This window comes from Palaemon carinicauda, chromosome 43 (genome assembly GCF_036898095.1).
Source record: "Palaemon carinicauda isolate YSFRI2023 chromosome 43, ASM3689809v2, whole genome shotgun sequence".
Classification (NCBI taxonomy): domain Eukaryota; kingdom Metazoa; phylum Arthropoda; class Malacostraca; order Decapoda; family Palaemonidae; genus Palaemon; species Palaemon carinicauda.
The window spans coordinates 21,972,250-21,988,018 of record NC_090767.1 but is presented as its reverse complement, the minus strand read 5'-3'; the positions used below and the strand labels follow the sequence as shown (position 1 = coordinate 21,988,018).

Sequence of the window (15,769 nt, the reverse complement as noted above, 5' to 3'; positions counted from 1 at the left end):
TGAAACGCCAACGAACATTGGCCGATCGCTTGGCCTTAGCCGTTCGACCGTGGCTACTATCCTTAAAGATAAGGAGCGCATTGTTGAACACGTAAAAGGATCTGCTCCAATGAAAGCAACAGTGATAACGAAACAGCGTAGTGGTTTAATTATCGAAATGTGCAAGCCAACCATAGGAATAAGGTAAGGAATTGTTCTCTTTTTTTTTTATTGATATTTACTTTAATTCATGTGGTAAGGAATTGTTTTCTTTTTTTTTTATTGATATTTACTTTAATTCATGTGGTAAGGAATTGTTTTCTTTTTTTATTGATATTTACTTTAATTCATGTGGTAAGGAATTGTTTTCTTTTTTTTTATTGATATTTACTTTAATTCATGTGGTAAGGAATTGTTTTCTTTTTTTATTGATATTTACTTTAATTCATGTGGTAAGGAATTGTTTTCTTTTTTTTATTGATATTTACTTTGATTCATGTGGTAAAGAATTGTTTTCTTTTTTATTGATATTTACTTTAATTCATGTGGTAAGGAATTGTTTTCTTTTTTTATTGATATTTACTTTAATTCATGTGGTAAGGAATTGTTTTCTCTTTTTCTAATATTGTTTTTATGTCATTTGATACATTTTATTATAGTACAGTATACAGTAATACTTTACAGTACAGTACAGTACGTATATTTATGGTGTTCCGACTTACACGGAAATTCGGGTTACACCGCGTCTTAAGAACGGATCAGCGTCGTAACCCGAGGACCCCCTGTATTACTAACTATGGCTATTCCAAGCAGAAATTTCATACCATCTATACTTCATGAATTCTTAATATAAAAAATCTACCCTTCATATAACATTTACTTTTGAATTTACCTTTCATTGGATAAGATGTGGATCAAGTCCACACTGCTCCCAGAGGAAAATCCTTGAGGCCAAGATGAACGGATAATCCACCATCATATCCAACCCACACATCCTCAAAACGAATGGACAGTGACGATATGGTACCGCTGTACAGATCAGGGTCATGACCCTTGTCTTCTGAAAGAGAAACATATGTATGAGTTGACATTATCAAAATAAAAAAAAACCAAAGCGTGTCTACAAATGCATAGTCTCTTTAATCACAAAATATAAATCCAACATAAAAATCAAATATTCTTTCACAAAACATCTTTGGTCAAGGAAAAGAAAAGAAAAAAAGGGCAAATTGGGCCACAGATTTTAAGGATTAATTCTATGAATATCACAAATTTTAAGTAATTTGTATTTTTCCTAACAGTATTTACCTCAAACTACTTTCTTAGGAGGATCTGGGATCCCTCATTCTACCGACCAAGAATTTTGCGCAGTTCCCCCTCTCTCCGCTACCTTGTCAGGGCGCTCTGGGGCGGAAGGATACTCGCCCTGGGGCAACCCGGGGTCAGCGCATGAGGTTGCGCTCGTTAGATCGCCAGTAAGCGTTTGTTTAAGTCCTCCTTGAACTCCTGTAAGATACTCGGGGTAGGATGGGTGAGCCATAACCCGAAAGTAGTTCAAGGTAAATACAGTACTGTACTGTTAGGAAAAATAAAAGTTACTTAAAATTTGTGATTTGTTCCAACAAGGAGTACTTATCTCGAACTACTTTCTAAGGAGACTTATACCTTAGGAGGAGGGAGTGGCTTACAGTTCGGAATATTTCGAAACATCCTGGGGCCCATGACCTAGATAGGAGGCTAGGTCTAGATTGTCCAGGGAGAGGTAGGAGAGTAGGGGAAAGCATGCAAAAGTCTACCTTATGTACAATTCACCTTTAATTATAATCCAGACATGGTGTGCCTCAATGTACCCCTCTCACCTGGAAGGGGGATATGAAAAAGGATGGGATAAAGGAAAGGGGGGTAGCAAGGAAGGGGGAGAGTAAGGAGGAAACTGTGTCGTTTACGATTACTTCCCACGGGCTACCCGGGGCCCAAACCACTAAACTTGTTGCATGGCCGAAATGACCGGCCCAATGGAGAAAGCATCCAGGGACTTTCTTGTAGAGTCCTTCAGGTAATGGGCTGTGAACATGGACTGTCTAGCCCAAGTGCCTGCCCTTAAGATTTGGCCCACCGCCATGTTAGTGTCAAAGGCCAAGGATGTGCTGAGGCCTCTAATATTATGGGGTCTCGGGGTCCCAGGCACCATGGAGCCATCACTCTCGTAGGCCCTCTTCATAGCCTGCCTAAGCCAGAAGGATATGGCATTTTTGGACACCGCCTTCTTGACTGGACCTGTGGAAACGAACAAACTCTTGATGGCCGGTCTGAGTTTGGATGTCCTACCGAGGCATTTCCTGATAGTTCTTACCGGGCACAAACGCAGGTCTTCCGGGTTGTCCGAGCGCGGAATCGCTGGGATGGAGAATTCTTCGAATCTGGGATCCGCAACTGCAGGGTTCTGGGTCTTCGCCACGAACTCTGGTAAGAACTTAACGACATGTCCTTCTACCCTTTCAAGCGTGAAACCTCGAAGGAGAACCCGTGGAGCTCGCTCACCCGTTTGGCCGAGGCAAGGGCTAACAAGAAGACTGCCTTGAGGGTGAGGTCCTTGTCCAGAATGTCTTTAAGCGGTTCGAAGGGGGGCCTCGAGAGAGCCCTAAGAGCCTTGGCCACATCCCACTGGGGGACCCTCGAGGAGCGGGGGTCACAAGTTTGTTCAAAACTTCTGATCAGCATGGAGATGTGGCGGGAAGTGCCTAGATTGATGCCCTTGAGTTTGAAAACCTGACCCAGTGCCGCACAGACTCCTTTGATGGCTGGAATGGGTACTCCCTTGTCATCCCGTAAATGGACTAGGAAGTCTGCGATATTGTGGACTGAAGCGTCTAAGGGCCGCAGATTCTGAGTAGCACACCACCTAGCGAACATGCCCACTTAGCTTGGTATACGACACATGAGGATTTCCGGAGATATCCCAACATCCTGTCAGCAGTCTTGTCTGAGAAGCCTTCCTTCCTTAGCAGTCGCTTGATAACCTCCAAGCGTGAAGCTTCAGGCCTTGGGGGTTTTCGTGTAGCCTTTGGAAGTGAGGCTGACTTAGAAGGTCTTCTCTTGTCGGCAGGGGCCAAGAAGGAAAGGTGGCCAGGTCCTGAAGATCCGTGAACCACTCCCTCTCTGGCCACCAGGGCGCTACCAAAGTCATCTTTGTGGACTTGGCTTGTCTCAGCCTGTTGAGAACCTGCCTGATGATCCCGAAGGGGGGAAATGCGTAGACGTCGAGACCGTCCCATGAGTGCTGGAAGGCGTCCTTGAACGCTGCTGTCGGATCTGGCACTGGGGAGCAGAATACGGGGAGTTTGGCGTTGAGTCTTGTGGCGAACAGGTCTATCACCGGGGAGCCCCAATGCCGGAGAACTTCTTGTGCCACCTGGGGGTGCAGAGACCGTTCTGACCCCACCACCTGTCCTGTCCTGCTGAGTCCGTCTGCCAGGACGTTCCTTTTTCCTGGAATGAACCTGGCTGTTAACTGAATGTGGTTCCTTTCGGCCCATTCCAGGATCTGAGCTGTGAGGTCACACAATTCCCTTGACCTTAAGCCTCCCTGCTTTTTGATGTATGCCATCACTGTGGCGTTGTCGCACATGAGTGCCACCAAGTTCCCCCGGAGGAGACGGGGGAATTCCGCCAGGGCGTTCAGTACTGCCAAGAGCTCCAGGAGATTGATGTGCTGGGCCTTTTCCTCCTCTGACCATTTCCCCTCTGCTGTTTCCTCAAGGAGATGCGCTCCCCACCCCTCCTTCGATGCGTCCGTGAAGAGCAGCATCTCCGGGGGAGCGGCGCCGAACGGAGCCGAACGGAATTCCCTTCAACGTGTGACTCCTGTCGGACCACCAGAGAAGAGTGTCCCTGGAGGAGGGGGATACCGGAACTATTTTCTGCGGGGACTCCTCCGCTGACCAGAGATCCTTCAGGTTCCACTGGATCGGTCTTAATTTAAGCCTGCCCTGTGGAGCTAATTTTTCCAACGAGACTAGGTGACCCACTAGCCTCTGCCAATCCTTGGCCCTCACCGGAGTGCCAGCTAGGAACGGGCGAATCACTTGGTCTAGATTGTTCAACCTCTCCTGGGAGGGGAAGGCTCTAGCTAGCTGGGAGTCCAGTACCATCCCCAGGTACGTCATCCTGGTGGTGGGGACTAACTGGGACTTCTCGAGGTTGATCGTGATCCCGAGGTCCTTGCAGAACTGCAACAGCAGAGAACCTTGAAACTTTAAGTCTGCCTCTGAGGCTGAAAGAAGCAACCAGTCGTCGAGGTACCTGATCAGTCTCATGCCCTGCTTGTGTGCCCAGACCGAAACTAAGGCGAACACCCTCGTGAAGACCTGTGGAGCCGTCGAAAGACCTAAGCAGAAAGTCCTGAACTGCAGAGTCTGAGAGCCCCACCTTACTCTGAGGAACTTCCTGCTGGAGGGGTGAACGGGAATCTGAAAGTAAGCATTCTTGAGATCCAGGGACATCATGAAATCCCCTTCTCTCAAGGCTTCAGCATGTCCATTTTGAAGGGAGTCTTCTAAATGAACTTGTTGAGGGCCGAGAGGTCGATGACTGGCCTCCAACCTCCCGTCGCCTTCTCCACCAGGAAGAGCCTGCTATAGAAACCTGGGGAAGGCTTGTGAACCGGTTGCAGAGCTCCCTTGTCCAACATGGCTTCCACTTCTGTTTGTAGGGCTGTCCTCTTCACTGAGTCCTTGGGCGTGAGACACTCTGCCAGGTGTTCGGGAATAAGCAGGGGCGGATCTGGCAGGAAGGGAATCCTGTATCCCTCCCTGAGGACCGTCACCATCCACGGATCGGCTCCGTTGTCCCGCCATGCTTGCCAATAGTGTTTGAGGTATCCCCCACCTGAGGCGTGGGAAGGTGTAGGGGGCCTCTCTTCCTATCTCCTCCTAGGGAGACGGACGGAACGGCCTCTCCTTGAGCCTGTGAACTTTGGCCTAAAGAAGGCCTGAGGTAGGGCACCACACCTTCTGGAGGGCCGAGGGGACTGGTGCCAAGAAGAGGTAGAAGCTTACTGCCTAGCTGGGGGCGCAGGCGGGTAGGCCCCGTCTGTAGTGGCTCTTCTCACCGGGAGCCGTCTTGCCAATTGCTGTCTGGGTTCGGTTGTAACCTTCACCCTGCTGACCCTCTCCATCGTCTCAGTCACTGTTTGCAGGGGGAACACCGTCTCACACCAAACGGGAGAGTTTCTCAGGAACTTCGATTCCCTCTCGGGGAGCTAACGGTAGAGTCAGAGAAGGTTTCTACTAGACAGGATTGTCCACCATCCTGCCCAGACCTGAGAGCAAAGCTTGCTCCGCTGCTGGTTGCGGTTCATCCAACCTGTGGTGCCGCCGGATAAGTGCCAAAACCTTACAGTAGGATGAGACCTCGTCCAGGGAACACTGGCCCGCTCCCAGAAGTTCGTCTACAATCTGTACTTCTGTGTTGGAAAGTTCATCGATCACGGAGGGATCTGTGGGAGCGGAGGCATCCCTCTCCTCCTGGCGGAGTGATGGAGCGGGTGCCTCTGTCGTGGGTGGAGCCACTGGGGCGGAGGTAGCCGTCATGGGTCTACCTCCTCCCGGGGTAACCCAGGCGGTGCTATTCGATGGTTGCGACAGCGCCATATCCCGGAACTTGGCCGGAGCCGCTGTGATGAAAGGTGATGAAGTTGAGCCGCTGGGTCTAACCAGCGGAAGTTCCCGATACACGGGTGGAGCCGCCGATTTACTAGGTCGGGGCAACTAAAAGTGTGCCAACGGCTGCACCCGACGAGCAGATGGTGCCGAAGAGACACTGTGCAAGGGTACGGAAGCAGCTCCCGCGGCTACCGAAGTAGGCACTGGAGCGGCGACCTTCTTGCTGGATTCACGGCGGTGCCGAACCACCGTGATATACCTTTTCCTTGGGGAGCTCCTCCTCCTGTGTCTCCTCGAGGACTTCGACCTATTCCTGGCCAGGCTGACGTGTGAGCTCGGTCTTCTCGTCCTGGACCACTCCCTCTTCCTCCTGGAGTCACGTCCGCTGGAACTAGCCGAAGAGTAGGAATCGTAGGAAGAATAATCGTCTGAAGAATAGGAGCTCGCCGAGTCGTCCGTCTCAATGACGAGCCTCCTAGGGGTCCTTGGTCTGGATCTCGGGGTCGAGGGTTCCATGAAGTCCGGCGGAAGCGTAGCCGAGAGCGCCGGGGGTGAGCGGATAGAGGGCCGAGAGGTGAACCACCCTTTGAACTCCTCCTCATTCCTCACAGGCAACCTGAAGGGCATCCTAGGCGCCGGCCAAACAATGGAGTCGGGATCGGATGAACACGTGGGTTGCCTTTCTTTGTCCCAACCATCCCTGGAACCCGCTGAACCTGAAAACCTTGCCACGATGTGGGGGTAGGAGCCGATTCGGGATTCCCCAACACCGGGTCTTCACCTGAGACGGGTCCTGTGGGCACAAGGCCATCGTCTACAACACATACTTCCGCCACACTAGCAGACTCCCCACTCGTCTGCGTAGGCCCTTTTTCCACAGATTCCCCGACATCAGACTCTTGGGGAACGGCAATGGGCTGTTTCCCCGCAACGGACTTACCTTGTCCCCTACTCTGGGTAGGGGAAGGAGAAGGAGAACCTCTTTCCAACTGCGCTGAGGGCGACGTACGCGGCGAGGAAAGGCCTGGCTTTTTCGGCGATTTCTTGGATGCCTTCTTCTTCTTTTTGGAGAACAAGGTCCCCTGCATCTCCAGCCAAGACTCGCACTCCTGGCACGTGGAGGAAGGTGAACACTTATTCCCCCGACACGAGGAGCACAGCGTGTGTGGGTCGACCTCGGGCTTAGAGAGCCAGGCTCCACAAGACTTACCAGCTTGGGGCCCGGTACAGCGACGCTGGGATTCCATAGCGGAGAGCGACACGCAAACGACACAAGAACACAAGGGAAAGATGAGGGAGATAACACGGACACGTGATACACAAGGGAAGGAACACATGGGAACACGTGGGAGCACAAGGAATGGGGAGCACAAGGGACCACGTGGGAACACAAGGGATGGAAAACACAAAGGAACACGTGGTCATCAAGGTGATCGGACGGGATAAGAGAGAGTGAGCAGCGAGATGTTATCTATGCGCGACCAGACGCTTACTGACAATCTAACAAGCGCAGCCTCACGCGCTGACCCCGGGTCGCCCCAGGGCCAGTATCCTTCCGCCCCGGAGCGCCCCGACAAGGTAACGGAGAGAGGGGGAGATCCCAGATCCTCCTAAGAAAGTAGTTCGAAGTAAGTACTCCGTGTTGGAACAAACTGTATCTGTAGTACCGGCTCAACGCTACAAGGAATAAAGATGGCGGCGATGGTGGGGCCATCTGAGTACTCAAACAGTAACGGAGGAAGGGAACCTTATTAACGGCTCCTCTATTATTTTGCCACTTTTCCCCCTCGAAGCATAAACGCTATGCGGGGTGCATATTGCTATGTGGCGTGTCAAGAATACATCCCCTGATATTATGCGATATCCTTAAAGGAAACTATAAGGATATTCGCGCCAGGAGTTAGAATTCTGGAGACCTTAAGTTAAATTCTCTGGGAATATCACTGTAGTCAAATATACCCTAGGAAGCTACTTAAAGGAGCCTTCCATCGGGACGACTTGGCTATCTCACCCAAAAATAGATTTTGAGGGAACCGTTTTCTTTTAATCAAACAAACCTGAGACTTTTAACAAGAGGTTGATTTCTGCGATGTTGGAAGTCGGTCGTTAAAATTCATTACGAGCTGGGGGTCATTAGTTAGTGGGTGGTATAAGCCCAACCCGCTCAACAGTACAATACAGAACCGTCTGTCTAAAGCACCACTGAACTAGAACTTTTATTAGCCTCTGTAGCCAATGAGAAAAAGGAGAGATGGCAAGAACTTACAACCAACACAGATATGACTTAGAACAGTAAGAAAGCATGGAAAACAATCAGTCAACTGAACTTGGATAAGAACACCCAAAAGAGAATGGCTACCGTAACACCTAATGCGGGCGCAAAACAACTCTCACTTAATGGGAAGCCATATGACAAAGAATGAAGATATCACAAAAGAATGAAGTATGAAATGAAAGAGAATAACGAGATGAAACCACTCACTGTTGAAGAACTCCAGGAAGCCATGAAACACCATAAACCTAGAAAAGCTGCTGGTCTGGATGACATTACATTTGAGATAATGCTGCACTTTGGCAACAGGAATAAATCATGAGCATTAGTCCTTCTTAACAACTTTGCAAGAACATACAAGATCCCAAAACTATGGAGAGAAGCTAAAGTTGTGGCCTTGCTAAAACCTGGCAAAGACCCAATGATCCCTAAGAGTTATCGGCCAGTATCTCTCCTCTGCACCTTATATAAACTGTACGAACAGGTGACGATGGTCCGCCTACCTCCCACAGTCGAAGATCAACTGACACCAGACCCGGCTGGCTTCCAGGCAGGAAGATCCTGCTGCTTTCAGGTACTTAGCCTCACTCAGTATATTGAGGATGGCTCTGAGCTTAGGAAAATCACAAGGGTAATATTTTATGACCTAACAGCAGCCTATAACAATGCGAACCACAGGTTGCTTCTTTTAAAACTTGCCAAAGTTACTCACATGTACTTGAGACAACAGCCAAACTGAAGCTCTGCGGGCTGGTGAGTAGGGACCCGCCACTTCACTATGAGTAATATGGCGATTAACCTGGGTTGCAAGCAAACCTTCGTTAGACAGAGGCGCTCGCCCAAACACCATGCTAGCCCTCGTTAGATGGGTGTGCAACAATGCGCATGACTTCTTTGTGAGACTGGTATCTTTGCTAACACACGCTCATGTATCATGAAGCAAGGTACTTATGCCCTCCTACCAGAGAAGGTATTTGCTCACAAGGAGAAGAATAAGGTTGTGCTGAACTAGAAGAAGGGCAGGTTTTCCCTTGTGAGAGGTCAAAACTCAGAGGCCCAGGTCCCGAAGGGCTTGGCCTCAAAAAACTCTATGAGCTTTGTTGTGCCCAACGGACACGATGTACGCAATAACCCTGAAGTGTTACAGCGTCATAGCTTACAAGACTCATAGATGACCCCAAAGGGAAATTGCTCGTGACACTCGTGCCTTGGGGGTACTATGGGAGACGCAAGCAAGCAATAAGCATCACCATCTTGTATCCTGGGGTACAACGGCAAGGGGCAGGAGTTGCGAGCAGCCACCTAACCCCATTGCTGTTGAAAATTTATGCCATGCCGTTGGCCTCTTTGTGTAAGTCAACATATTCTCGACATAACCTAGACCGGAAAGAGCTGTGACGTAAACGATTCAAAGAAAAGCTGCGAGTTGACTGGAACAATCTCTGGCCACCATCAACATCTCTGCCGGCCATCAGGCCACTTGGCAGGATGCCCTACACCTGTTGGGTGTTCTTGTTGAGGCAACTTGTCAGCAAAGCCAGAAGGCAGAGAACTTGGCCATTAGTTGTGTGGGACAGTCATGGCGCAGCTCGGATGTAACAGGGGTGACATGGCTGCCTCCAAACTTCACCTGCACCCGAGCGAGTCTACCCACGTACACCTCCTAGACCTGTCCCGAAGCCTGCATCTGTGGAAGTGCGCCTGTCATCAATGCGCATCCCGGATAGGTCTCCTCAGTTCCAAAGGAGGTACTGTACTTGGTGCGAGAAACCAGGGCACATCGTGAATGAGTGTCGCAGACAGCTCATCCTGTGCTTACACTGTGGCTCGGCTAACCACCATGTCGCGCAGTGTGGGCAACAGGTTACCCGTCCAGAAGTCAGCTATCGCCCGCAGCTCTGGGAAGGAAACCCCTTCCGTCCAGACTCCTTCTAGGTGGAGCGAAATACATGTGAATGCTACTCCTGCCCTCGGTGTAAATCCAACAACCATTGATACAAGGTCGTGGCCTTCTTTGGTTATTGATGGTGTTCCATCCATAAAGAGGGTACTAAACATTTAACTGATGCTGGAAGCCCCAGGACTTCTGCTACGCCACCTGCGGAAAGAGTAGTAGACAGAAGAAGTTTTCTCGATGCACAGGTCTCAATAGAGAATATTATTTTGCAAAAGAAAAGCGGGAATTATGGGACTTTGGACTCGCATGGGTAAGAGAGGGAAAATTTAGTTGTGTTAGATGCCTTTTTAAAATAATGTGGTTGACATGTTGATATTGTTTACTCCATTTTGGCAAACAATGTAGGTGGCATGTTGACATTCTGTTTACTGTAGTCCTTAAGGGCAGACAATGTTTGCATGCTGAGATGTACCGATATGCAAAGCCCATAGATAAGAGTGTCTTTTGTGTTACTTAATTTTCAGTAACTATTATTTTTTTTCAAATTAGTAAACAGCTTTTTTCTATTTATCTTTTCTCATTTTCAAATAAAATCAAGGGATGGTGCCCAGTGACCCATTCTTTCCTGATTGTTTCCCTTTTGCCCAGATCTGGGGGCATTCCACCATATCTTTTATGTAGTGTGAAGTTAGTGTGTGGTCGACATTCTGACATTAAATAGTCTGCGTGCTACTCCCGGCCACAGTCTGCAAATTACTACATCGCCGTCTAGCTCCAAGAAGCTATGCTCTGAAGAACAAGATTTAGGCAAGGACGAATAGAGCACACACTTGTGGAAGCACCCGCAAGGACGCCTTTCCCAGGGATGAGATAGCTGCCTGATATCTCCTAGTGGGGAAGGGTGTCTTTACCATGAACGGGAAGGATGCCCGACACATGGAGGTGGACCTCTGCTTCCCGTCAACGAGCTTAAGCTCAAGTTGAAGGTCGGCATCGAGTGATGCCTGAGAAACGTACCCCGAGTTAGTTTCTGGGATAACCCCATAAGTATCCCCCAACTGGTAGCCCTGAAGGGAACCAGTCTGCAACTGCTCGCGTTCTTACGCCAGAGCTGCAGGAAAGAAAGCAAACAAAAAGCAGAAAGAGCTGCAGCTAAGGGCACGAGAACTCTATCAGTGCATTACCTCCAGAGCCTTGGAGGGGAACACAGTGGTTAACCCGTGGGGAGACTGTGTGCGCTGCTACTATGCCTCCAATTGTATTACTCTAGGAAGCCATTCCTTAAACAGGGAGACCCGAATGCCTTAAGGAAGGCAGGAGTTGCCGCAGGTGGCAAGGAGAGATACTCTCCCGATGGAGGGCACCGCTGCCTCACTAAAAGCTATAGTACTGTATCCACACCTAAGGGAAGTCCAGGGTCAATTGATCAAGTCAAAGGCCAGTTTATTAAGGTTAACGAGAGAGACACGGAACGTCTCCTTTCTACCGAGCCAAAATTAAGTTGTTGTACACTGTAATATTACCAGTATGGGTGTGACAGGGGTAGCTGGTCTGCCCCACTATGCTGACTAGCAGTGGGTAGTTACACCTCGTTACAATTCTTATGGCTGATTTCAGCTGCTTTTAAAATACATCGCCACTATAAAGAGCAAAAGGGTTTGTATATAGTTGTCTATAGGGCAGGAACAATTATGAAATAAAATACAGTACAGTAGTAACTCGGTTTAGGAGTAACTTTGAATACGAGTCTACAAACTCAACTTGGTTTATGAGAATTGTATCGATCTGTGAGCAAAGATTTCAAACCGTATGGGCATGTTATGTGGATAAGCATTGAGGAGACTAAAATGAAACCAGTCAAATGGTGCCCATACACCATCCATGCAGTGTTCACGTTCTTCTTACTCCATGTTCATGACGTTTTAAAGTAAGGGCAAAAATAATCGTCTCTAAAAAGGTTCCTTATAAAAATTGAATGAGAAGAAAAAAGGATAAATCAAATGGTTCAGTAAGTGATAGTGAAGGTCATTCTCATCTCCCACCAACCAAAGGTACGGAAGTGTGAGTTAATTTGTCAGCTATTTTTACTTTTCATTGTGATTTCTAATCTTTTACTTATTTCTGACGATAGGGGTTATAAATTGTCATTAATTTACATTACGAAACCTTTAAATCTGATGACATAAGTTTATTTATGTGAATTTTCTTTATTTTTTATGGGAAAACTCGTAAACTAAGATACTGCATTGCCTTAAACTGAAGTTTTGTACACAACTCACCTCCAGAATTTTTCATCATTCTTGACATTTCCCGAATTGAGTCTATGCAAGATCTTTTTGTTGTCATTCTTGGTGTTGAATCTAGATTTCGATACTTAATTCCCATAGCCTTCCGTCTTGATTCAGCCGGGAGAGCTTTTCTCTTCCTTACTGTCAAAGATTCTTACTACGTTCAGCACATAAAAATACATTTGTGCGGTCTCTAGCTTTCGAAACATCTGCCAGCAGGATTATCTTTCTGAAATGACCGAATTGATAATGGACGAATCACGTTGCATTACAAACTTACAGTACAGTAAATAAAGTGTATACAGTATACACTGTATTGAGTTAGAAAAGGTTAAACAATTCAAAGTCAAGATACACTACATTCCAATCAAAATTAAAAAAATTGTTATTTAAATTCAGAACATTCAAACTATTTCTATATGGATCACCAATATTGAGAGCCTTAGGTCTAATTTGATTACAAATATTGAATAGTTTAGCATATACAGTTGACTTTACTTTTGGTCCCAATTGAAGAGGATGTACTAAAACACGCGGCAGAGCAGATGGTGACTCACAAACGTATACAGCTGCGGCAGTATGCTCGTGCAGCCTTAACCAGAGGAAAAGCTGTTGTTGAGAATTTGCGCACGTTGGCATCAAAATTCAGCCGACCTGCATGACCTGAAAGCATAGTTAATGGTATTATTAACTAGATTAATCTCTGGAGGAAATTCAAACCTGATAAAAATGTCAAAATCTTCAAGATATTTGTGTTTTTTTTAACTATGCAAAACTGAATCCTTTGATAAGAGTATGATTTCAGTGTAGATGGAACTCGGCTTTAAAGAATTCATAATGGGGTTCGTAATGAATGCACTGGCGGGTGGCTGGAGAGCCTGTCCCCTCGCCAGCACACTGCACAGACGCTTCCGACCTTCGCCTACGACTTAAGGAGTGGACTCAGGGTTGTATTATTAGGAAAAATACGAATCACTTTAAACATTTCTAATTATTCCTTCACAGATACAGATACAAACCCTAGCTCCTTTCAGAGGAGAAAGTTCCTATAATCAAGTCGACTTGTATCAAATACCAGGATGTCCAAAGACTTTGACCAAGGGAGATGTTTAAGTCTTGGCTTTTCTTTTCCATCCAATCAGAATCGGGTATTGGGAGCACCAAGCGTGGTTTGAGATGCTCATTCTAATCCACCGAGACGAGAAAATGGGAACACATCACTGCAAGAGTGAGGATACTTGTAAATCGTTTTATAATTCGACTAATTCGAAAATTGTAAGGATTGTGAAGTTTACCGAGAGTAATGATTTTACAGCTTATTTGTATAAGATAGGACTCCAGGTGGATTATTCTGGTGTTTATTCAAAGTATTGTTTTGGTAAAATGCGTTATAACTACGATGGAAAATCAACAAACAACGGTAAATCCACGTTTTATGGCGGTGTTATAATACAGTAGCTCGTGCCACGATTCCAGGAATTGTTGCCCATCCCAACACCATAAACGCCCCATTCTTTCTTCTTCTTCGCTAATTGCTGGGCCATCTCACCCACAACAAAAAGGAAGTTGACCAACAGGGAGAAGATCATATCTGAAGATTCCGTCTTCAATGACTTTGAGTAATTTAAGTACAGTAGCCTATATACTGTACATCTATATTTATGTTAATGTAGTTCATTGGGACAAATGTAAATTTACTTTTTACGTGTGAAATGGATATCCTTTTACAAAATATGATTGGGTTACCTTGCTAAGAGTCAAATGGGTTGCAAATCAAACACAGGGTAGGCGAAGAATACGGCAGTCTAGCCGTTAGGTAAGGACACGACTTGTAGGTTAGGTTAAGTAGGGATGTTTAGGTCACGTGGTGTTCTTGAGTAGAGGTTTTGCAGAACAACGGACAGGGTTTTTTGTAATGCGACAGCGATGTCTTACGAACTACTAGGAAAAAAGAAGGAAATTTCAATTTCATCATCATTATCATTATTAAAGGAGGAAATTAACCAGCCTCATGAATCAAGCTGGTCTCTTCAGAATTGGTCAAAAGGCAGTTTGGGGAGGTAACGTATGCATAATGTGGGGACAGAGAACGGTGAATGGATATATATTTACGAAGTTTACGAAAGAGTTGAAAATAAGTATAGGGCACGGCCATCATCATACACAGAGGTGGCCGCTATTATAAATAGAGATGGCCGCTATCATATAAACAGGTGACTGCTACCATACATACATGTGGCTGCTATCATAAATACAGATGGCCGCTATCATACATACAGGTGTCTGCTACAATACATACAGGTGGCTGCTTTCATACATACAGGTAGCCACTATCATAGATTCAAGTGGCCGTTATTATAAATACAAGTGTCTGCTATCATACAAATGATCAAAAGATATTACCTAAAAACAACTAATTTACGAAATAACCTTTTGAAGGAATTAGTCTTCATACGATAGACAAGTGTCTACTCTAAACCTTATGGCAGTTGCCATAAATGTTTGCCGTGACACGGCTAAATAATTAATACAATTGCGAAATTATTAGAGTTTAGGTAGTCCGTACCATTATGAAATATTTGTGTTCAACGAGGATAAAATAGAGCTGATATATATTTAAAAAAAATAACTTTATCGTGGTTTCCTAGACTTCAACCTTCTCAAGACTGCGGCAATTTGCGGCCACTCTGTGAATGATCCCAACGTGGGACTTCCATCGTCTTAAATGTAAACAAACATTGTTCTTCCTCTTCTTTAGTTTTTCTTCAGAGATGGAACTGTAGAAGACACAATATTACTAAGAAAACGATATCAACAGAAGCCTTATTATTATTATTATTATTATTATTATTATTATTATTATTATTATTATTATTATTATTATTATTATTATTATTATTATTCCTGGTTCCTTATTGCTCACTCCGCAAAATAAGTTTATATTACCTGTGCCTTAAATAAATTAATATCGTAATGAGATTCTCAATCTTTACTTTTATTCCCTTCTACCTTGAAATTAGATAGGATAACACCTTGCTTTAGTTTTGGCAACCCATTGTGGTCAGTTTGGACTTCTTAAATTCTTCTTTTATTGGCATTGTTTATTGTTTTTATCATCTCTTATCTCCCTGGTCTTCTTTTTTTCTTATATAAAGTTATACTATCTTTCACCAGTACTTGCACTTCTTTCTTCTTATGATTGCATTTTTCTTCTAATTCTGTTTTTAACCTAATATCTTTTTCATTTCTCTTTTTTCTATTAAGTTCCTTTCTTTCCTTAATTTTTCTCCTCATTTCCTCAGTTACCCAAGGTTGTTCTTTGGTCTCATGTATGTTTTATCCAAATGTTCTTGTTACATTTCTGCCATTATTATGTTTAGCTCTTCAATGTTTTTTTCATCCTTGCTGACAAGTTTTCTCTCTATAGATTTCACATATTCGTCTATATCTTTTGTGTCTCCTATGATATGTAATTTTTTCCCACTTCCCTTTATTGCAATTATTTTCGCTATTTGTTTTTACTTCCAATTCTACTGTTATTAAGTTGTGATCTGATATATCTAATACTGTTTTATCTTCATCTATTTCCATACATTTAGATTGTTTATATAGCATATTATTTGCAAGTACAAAATCAATAGCACTATGCTGATCTTGTCTATTCCACGTG

General features: G+C 45.5%; 1 long non-coding RNA gene across 1 annotated transcript; it reads right to left on the bottom strand.

The window, feature by feature from the left end:
• Positions 1 to 894: 894 nt before the first annotated feature.
• On the bottom strand, positions 895 to 14,780 carry LOC137634010 (uncharacterized). Its single transcript, XR_011042416.1, has 4 exons — positions 14,666 to 14,780; positions 12,598 to 12,762; positions 12,091 to 12,328; positions 895 to 1,039 (listed from the first exon to the last, which is right to left on the bottom strand). It is a non-coding gene; the product is annotated as an uncharacterized lncRNA (long non-coding RNA).
• Positions 14,781 to 15,769: the final 989 nt, after the last annotated feature.